Raw genomic sequence first — 7,953 nt, 5'->3', positions numbered from 1 at the left:
CTCTACAACACACTGCATGTAGCTGAGTGGCGTGTATACAAACCATGACTATCCTTCCCTGAAGCAATCTGTTTATTATCAGTGTGAAAGGAAGGGCAGGAGGAGGACAAGGGAGTAGACGTTAGGATTTCCCCCACTTTCTAGCACTGGGTGTTTATGGAAAGAGAGGCGTGCAGATAAATATGGGAAATTATTTGGATCCTGAGATAACTTCAGAAATTTCACAGGAGGAGAGCTTCCTGTTGCATCCTCCCTACTGCAGACATCTGTGTCCCCCAAAAAAGTCTCCATGGAGAATCAGGGGCATCTCTTGAATAATGTGCTTGGAGGACCCATCTATTCCAGTTGGCTTTTGATAAACCATAGAATCATAGAGTTGGAAGAGACCACAAGGGCCATCCAGTCCAACCCCCTGCCAAGCAGGAAACACCATCAAAGCATTCCTGACAGATGGCTGTCAAGCAAAGAGAATTGTATTAAGATTGTAATTACTACACTTGATCTTAGCCAAAAGGCCGAGAAGCGAGGGCTATGAAAACCAGGGTGGGGTTCCTGAATGAGGTAGTGAAGGCCCTCCCATCGCTCTCCTAACCTGTTGAATCCTCTTTCCTGTATGGGGGGGTGTTGGGTTTCATTTTTTGCTTCTTTGTTTTTTGTTTGGTCTTGTTTTGTCCCCTTTGCTGCGACAGCGCGGCACAGGCTTTTAAAATTTTAAACCTATTTTAATAATTTTATTGTTTACCCTTTTAATGGTGTTGTATGGTGTTTTGTGTAAAGGCATGGACCTCACAAACCTAATAAATGATTCTGATTCTGACTAACTAAGATTGTAGTTCTTTGTTTTTAGAGTATTGCTTGGATTTCTGATTATTGAATTTTTGCCATTTTTATGAATAATGTTTTTAAATGTTGATTAACTCAAGTTACAGGGAAGCTTGCATTTGTGGCATTTTGTGGTTTGAAAATTATGTACATTATATTATATATAATTGTATTATATGAACAGTGGTGTCCATTGCTTGTTTTTAGGCCTCCAAAAGAGGACTGTGTCCTATAAGGAGACCTCAAATGGTTTAAAGAAATTTAATGCAGGGTGGCAAACAAGGGGCTGCAGGGGAAAGATGAAATCACCCAAAAGTTGAGTAGGCATTTGCCCAATTTGGGGTGAACTCTCCCTTTCCCAGCAGATGCCCCCATTAGGAAAACTTCGAACATTACTTTCCCCAGGTTTACACCATACAATAAGCAAGGGAGAACAGTCAATTACATTTTAGCATTGTAATGTCTGAATACTCAGACATAAATCTGGCACACAGGGATTGAGAATTTTCCAAGTCAGAACGCTTTGGGTAATTAACTCTGGAGTAGATGCTTATAACCCCCAGTTTTGGAAGCAAGGTTCCCAATTTAAGCCCAATATTTCAATTTCATTGAACACAATGCTACATCTTATATAGGAACTGGATTCAAATTGTAATATTTTGGCTATGAGCATCTTCCACGTTCTCCAGTTTTGCCAGTTCTGAAAGATTCTGAAAATAATAGTTGAAAGTCTCCATTTCTAATTGTGGGATGGGGGGGGGGGAACAATCTGAAATGAACAGAAAGTGGAAGAAGTTGGGGCACTTTAAGAACTCAAGAAGAGTCTGCTGGATCAGGCCAATGACCCATCTAATGCAACACCAACTTCTCAACCAGATGCCTGTGGAAAACGCACAAGCAGGACCCAAGCACAAAGGCACTCTCCCCTCCGGGGTGGGGATGGGGGACTTTCTCCATTTTCTCCATGCCATGCATAATTTCAGACTTCTCTCATGCCACCTCTTACTTTTTTGCTAAACTACAAAAGCTCTATCATCTGGGTTGCCCTTTTCTGAACTTTGTAGCATGGCTCTCTTTGCTAGCAACGACGCATGCAGAGTGAGAGCGATAGCTCCCATGATTTTAACACAGCGCTTCCATTAGTAAAGAATGATTTGGTGGAGTTTTCTCATGACCTGACACTGTGCATATAAAGCAAATAAAACTATTTCTTGCTTAAATCAGGAAATTAACCAGCAGGGAAGTCAAATGCTCTGAAGTCAGGAAGTCTGCTCAGTTCTAACTAAACCCAAATGGCTTGCATTGAACAGTGGATTAAATGTGTACTACTGTCTCCAGATTCCTTTCTCCCTCTCAACCCAGAGACTAGGAGAAATCTTGTAGAGGCCTGTAGTTGGAGCCCTGCCAGGGAGCTGTATATGACCTGGCAAATAAATCAGTTTGGAGCCTACATTCCATAAGCAAGGTTCAGCACACCAGGAAAACCCAGTTTTGTCTTCTATTCATGTAGTACATTTATTATTTATTATTTATAAATTTTATTCATTTATTATTTAACCAACAGGTTAAAGAACCGTTTCTACCTGTGGGCCATGAGGCTGCTGAATGGAAGACAGCAACATTGCAGCTGATGTTCGGGGTTGGTGGTCATACGACAGCACATAGAGTGTAACAAGGACTGAGAGATTGGGGGGGGGGCTCGTTTTAATCTCACTGTAAACAAGTGGTACAGTGACAATAAATGATTTCTATTCTATTCTATTTCTATTTATCAAATTTATGTATTGCCCTATACCTGCAGGTCTCCGGGCAGTTCACAGGATAAAATCAGAATATAAAACCACAAAGTACATAATCAAAATAAAAACAGCAACAGGATGCGATTGGTGTTGACCCCTGAGTCAAACTTGCAATCTGTAGAAGGAGTCAAATAGCATTGAGGGTTCCCCCCCCCCAGCATATTAGAGCACCTCTCTATTGCAGAAAATGGAACGAGGCCACAAATCCATCTCCTTAATAAACTATACAACAGCTGTTGCACCGACAAGGTTTTTGGTCAAATATATAGTTTGACAGACTGCAACAACTGGCAGAAAACAATGCAGGTCTTAACTTGGCAGAGAATGGCAGATGGATTTTGATTCAGGCTGATCCTCATATGAGAGATTCTCCAGCATCCTTCAACAGCTTGTTGAATGCCGTTCGGGATACTGAAAGCTGGTTTTACTGAATCTTAGCACCTCATGGCAGACTACTGTAACCTAGAGATACATACCAGAGGTAATCTGCCAGAGACATTCGAAAGATCTGAACTTGGCACACTTGGGGCAAATCAATTTGTTCAGATTTATTCATTCTGCAGGATTTTGTCCTCCCATTTGACACTGATAATAAATGATAATACAGTGGTACCTTGGTTCTCAAATTTAATCCGTTCCGGGAGTCCGTTTGACTCCCAAAGCAGTTCGAAAACCAAGGCGCAACTTCCGATTGGACGCAGGAGCTTCCTGCACTCAAGCATATGCCGCGTCAGACGTTCGACTTCCGAAAAATGTTCGCAAACCGCAACACTCACTTCCAGGTTTGCAATGTTCGGGAGCCGATTAGTTCGACATCTAAGCCATTTGACTACTAAGGTACCACTGTAGGCTGTAGGCTGCTTCTTTCAATCAACACAAAAGCAGAACAACCAGTTATTTATGATCCAGAGCCCTACTCTACTGTGTAAATGCAGCCTATGAATGAAACGTAAGTAAAAGGGAGGGGGAGTCAAAGAGAACTTTGTGTCCTGAGAAATTTCTTCAGCATCTAAACTCATGCTTGAAGACAGCAGAGGTCTTAGACATTAATGGAGACTGTCATATTGTTTGCAAAAACAAAAACAACATACTGTGAACACTCTGAACACTCAACAAAATATTCAGCAGAAATAAGACATATGCGTGTGAAATGTGTATCGCCTTATGCTGGAAGAAGACCCGAGCAGGGTACATTTGAATTGCAGCTCAGCATCTGCTATCCATGTAGAAATGAAACAGCTGCTATGCTATTAAGGTCATAGTGACCTAGGATGACTGGTGAAGAAGCCTCTCTTTTTTTATGCTGCACATTATTTTTCTCTGGCTTAAAATTAATGTGAAAGGGAGCAGCTTGTTCATGCGGCGCTATGCAGCCTCTTGGATTTCTCTGTGGCTGCACAAATGCACTAGGAATTGCATGGATAATGTCATTCTACAGGGTAGTCACTAGGTGGCACTGGACTTAGTTACTTCTGGGTGGAGCCTGGAGTTTCCTACAGCAATTGAATTCCTGTTTGAGAAATAAATGATAAAGCTTTTGTCAAGCTCCCTGACTGAACGACTCTGAACTGTGACTACTTGTGGGGTGGGTGAGCTCACTGGTGCCAACACATACCCAGTTACTCTCAAGTTTCTCTCTTCTACATGCACATGCACACACGTGTGTGTGCGTGTGTGTGCGTGTGTGTGTTGGCAGTGGGTGTGGTTATCAGGCTGTCCTTACCCACATGCACGCACATACAAGACATGCATGCACACACCCTTCCTCAGCTGATCTGTATGGCTCAACCCCTACCCACTCCTCAAATGACTGCTCTGATTATTGGGGAGGGGGTGATCTGCATCTCCCTCAGAGTGCCCAGCACTTTGTCTACTTTCTTTTCCCCGTTTTCCCCACATCTGACCAAATTCGGGGTGAAGAAAACATTGCTTGTGGGGCTGCATCAAGCCCATGTTAGCTGTCCATGTTCTAGAATTCAGAGAAGTAAACCATGGGATCAAGACCACAGTCCGCAGAGCATGAAAGGAGTGGAAGGCATATTTTTCATTTCATTTTGAAATGGGGAAGTGATGCCAGCCCCAGTTATTATACAGTGGAACCTTGATTTGCGACCATAATCCGTTCCGGAGGTCCGTCCAGAGGTTGAAATGGGTCGCTGGGAGAGGCGCCATTGTGCGCAGGCAAAGGCGGTGATTGCCCACTTCTGCGCATGTGCGAACAATGATCACCACTTCTGTGCATGTGCGAGCGGCGGTAAACCCACCGATTACTTTGGGGTTTGCTGCAGTCACGACTTGGAACGACCATAAGAAGAGGTGGTGGTAAATTGAGGTTTGACTGTACAATGATGCTGTGGGGCTGGATTTTTCTGCTTTTTTGTTACCTTTGTTTTCAGTGGTTTTATTCCTATTAATTTTATTGTATGGGTGGCTGTGTTTTATACTGCATTGTATTTTTTAAAATCTCTTTATATACCATCCTGTATATATAAAATCTGCTACATGAAGATACATGAGCGTTAACATCATGTTTTTTATAACTGATTCTGCTGTGAGTAAGTTTTGCTGAAATTTTCAACCAACTTGGTATGATTAATACTTGTATATTTAAATAAGAGGAATAATACTAATAAAGATTACTGTTAATCCAGAGGAATGTTGGGGCTCCTCCTCTAGGTATTTAAGTGATATCCAGTTGTTTTCTAATGACATGCAGTTAGACACTCAGTGTAAACAAATGAACAGCTGGTGTACCAAAAATGTGTGTGGTCCTTTTGCTGTGCATGGGTCAGTGGTTTCTGAAGCATGTAAGGGAAACCAGGAAAAGGGAATAAAGAGAGGGCTTAGATGATGCAATTCTTAAAAGAAGTTTCTTCAAGAAAATGTACAGTATGCCATTGCAAGAATATAGGGAATATATAGGGTTGTGACTTAATGGCAGAGTGCAACCTTTCCATACAAAAGTTCACTGGTTCAATGTGATGCAATCCAGATGTTATTGGGATGCAACTTTCATCAGCCCCAGCCAGCATGGCTGATGCTCAGGGATGATGCGAGCTATAATTAGGGATGAGGAAGAAATTCTAACCTGTTCCTATTTAAAGGCAAACCAGTCTAATTCATACTTTCTGAAACAATAATGAGGACTGAATCACAGCCATCCTTTGAAAACCACCCCGCTCTGAATTTTGCAATGCAAGTAATAACTTTGGATAATAGCACTTTACTCCTGCCAAGTAAAGTGTACAAAAATGCATGTATAAGTCTGCCTAAAAATGCATATATTTAGAGAAGTAACATACAAAAAATGCATTGTGTGAAGGGAAATTGCTTTGCAAAAATGTGTGTATTAGGCAAAATGAGCAAACAAATGCTGTTGGATTTTCAAGGTGTCCTTTTTGAAAGAAAGAAAGAAAAAAGAGCAGAAAACAGACATATTTGCCAATCCCTAGCTGTAATCCAGCAACACCTGGGCAGCACCAACTCAGCTACACCTTCTCTAGCATTCTTGGGAGGGATGAAAAATAGAGGGGAGAAACTCTGTCAGGCAAGGCCTCCTTCTACCTGCCTTGCCCCACCCTCCGGCCCTAGGAGTCCTCATAAGGGAGCTGGTCCTGGAAGAAGAACTATGAGGGGAGAGACTTCGTCAGGCAAGGCCTCCTTCCATCTGCTTTGCTCTACCCTCTAGTCTCTGCTTCTGAATTTGTATTGTATTCTTTTATGTACTGTGGCTTGCCATTGTTTTATTGATTATAGTTTAGAAATTATTTATTGTAACTGTTGAGTGGATTTCTGTTTAACTTTTATATGTTATTATTATTTAATACTATTCTAATGATTGTTGAATGTTACTTTCTTGATGTAGGCTGCCTATTTTAATGTTATGTTTTATTATCACATTTTTGTATTGCATTAGATTGTTATAAGATGTACATTTTTTGTTTCTTCAGCTTGTAAACCGCCTTGAGGATTGTAAGATAGAAAGACGGTATACAAATTAAAAATGATTATGACGATGATGAAACCCCAGAGAGACAAGGCCAGCCAAGGCAATACTAAGCTAGATGGACAAAGTGATTCAGATGGTCGGTGGCATTCTATCTTCCTATATGCATACACACAACACGTGTTAATAACATGGAGGTCATTGGAAAGGAAATGGTAAAATAGTGTTTCAACCTGGGCCTACTTTGGCTGTCGACTGCTCAGCCTAAATTAAGGTGCACTCTTGAATCTGGTAACAGCAGCAGTTTGACGAGAGGGAGAAAATACTAATGTGGCAGAAAGACAACCTTTCGGAGTTTGCCTTGTCAGCAATACCTATTTACTATGTATCCTTTATGATTTGTGGTGCCTTTAAATGCTTCTCTCTTGAATTCTCTGCACAGATGACATCCTAGAACTGCTACATTATAAATGTCATAGTATTTAAAATTATCGCAGTTTGGGTAAAAAATGGGCAAATTCCACCCTTTCCTGCTACTTAAAAGTGCTGGATTTATATTCTGCTGAATTTCAACAATTCTTGCCTGTAATGCTGCTTTTTATCGTGATTAACTGTGCCACTTTTATTGTTTAATTTGCTATTATTGATTGCCTTGGTTTTATGTATGCCGCTCTTGTCAGCTGAAAGGTAGCATAGGTGTATATCAAATAGGGATGGGGAAAGTTGTTGGACTCTGACTCCCACCAGCTCCAGCCCATGTGGCCAATGAAAATACCTGCTATAATGTAAGAACCTCTGGAGGGCCACAGGTTCGTTCGTTCGTTCTCTCTCTCTCTCTCTCTCTCTCTCTCTCTCTCTCTCTCTCTCACACACACACACACACACACACACACACACACACACCAAGGGACTGTTGAGTTAGTCGTCAGAGAAAATAAAATGCACGTCAGATGTGGGAGCATAGGAAAGAGCAAATAGCACAATCCACTCGGACAGGAAGCTTTGCAACTGACACAACATATTGCTGGGGACTCCCAAAGGGTTGAAATAACCTGAGAATTTGAGTCTATGAGCCACTGGAACCTGAGAATTTGAGTCTATGAGCCACTGGGTTGGTGTGTGTGTGTGTGTGTGTATATATATATATATATATATATATATATATATATATATATATATATCCGCCTGAAATATAACAATACATAACAATAACAATACATTGCAAACCCTCATCCCTGCAGCAGGAAAACAGAATATTTGTAAAGTTTCTAAGATGTACTTCTGTGCCCAAGCAAGGCCTGTTGCAAGACCTCAGCTTCTCTGCAAATAAGCTGCAAATAGAATTAAGCTACATTTCCCAAGCTGATTTCCTTACAAGACCTTAGC

The 7,953-nt window shown here is 41.3% G+C and overlaps 1 pseudogene; it reads right to left on the bottom strand.

Moving 5' to 3' along the window:
* Positions 1-370: 370 nt before the first annotated feature.
* On the bottom strand, positions 371-527 carry LOC117047698 (annotated as a pseudogene).
* Between the last annotated feature and the right edge of the window lie 7,426 nt (positions 528-7,953).

This window comes from Lacerta agilis, chromosome 5 (genome assembly GCF_009819535.1).
Source record: "Lacerta agilis isolate rLacAgi1 chromosome 5, rLacAgi1.pri, whole genome shotgun sequence".
Taxonomy (NCBI): Eukaryota; Metazoa; Chordata; class Lepidosauria; order Squamata; family Lacertidae; genus Lacerta; species Lacerta agilis.
This window is presented reverse-complemented; position numbering and strand designations above follow the sequence as displayed.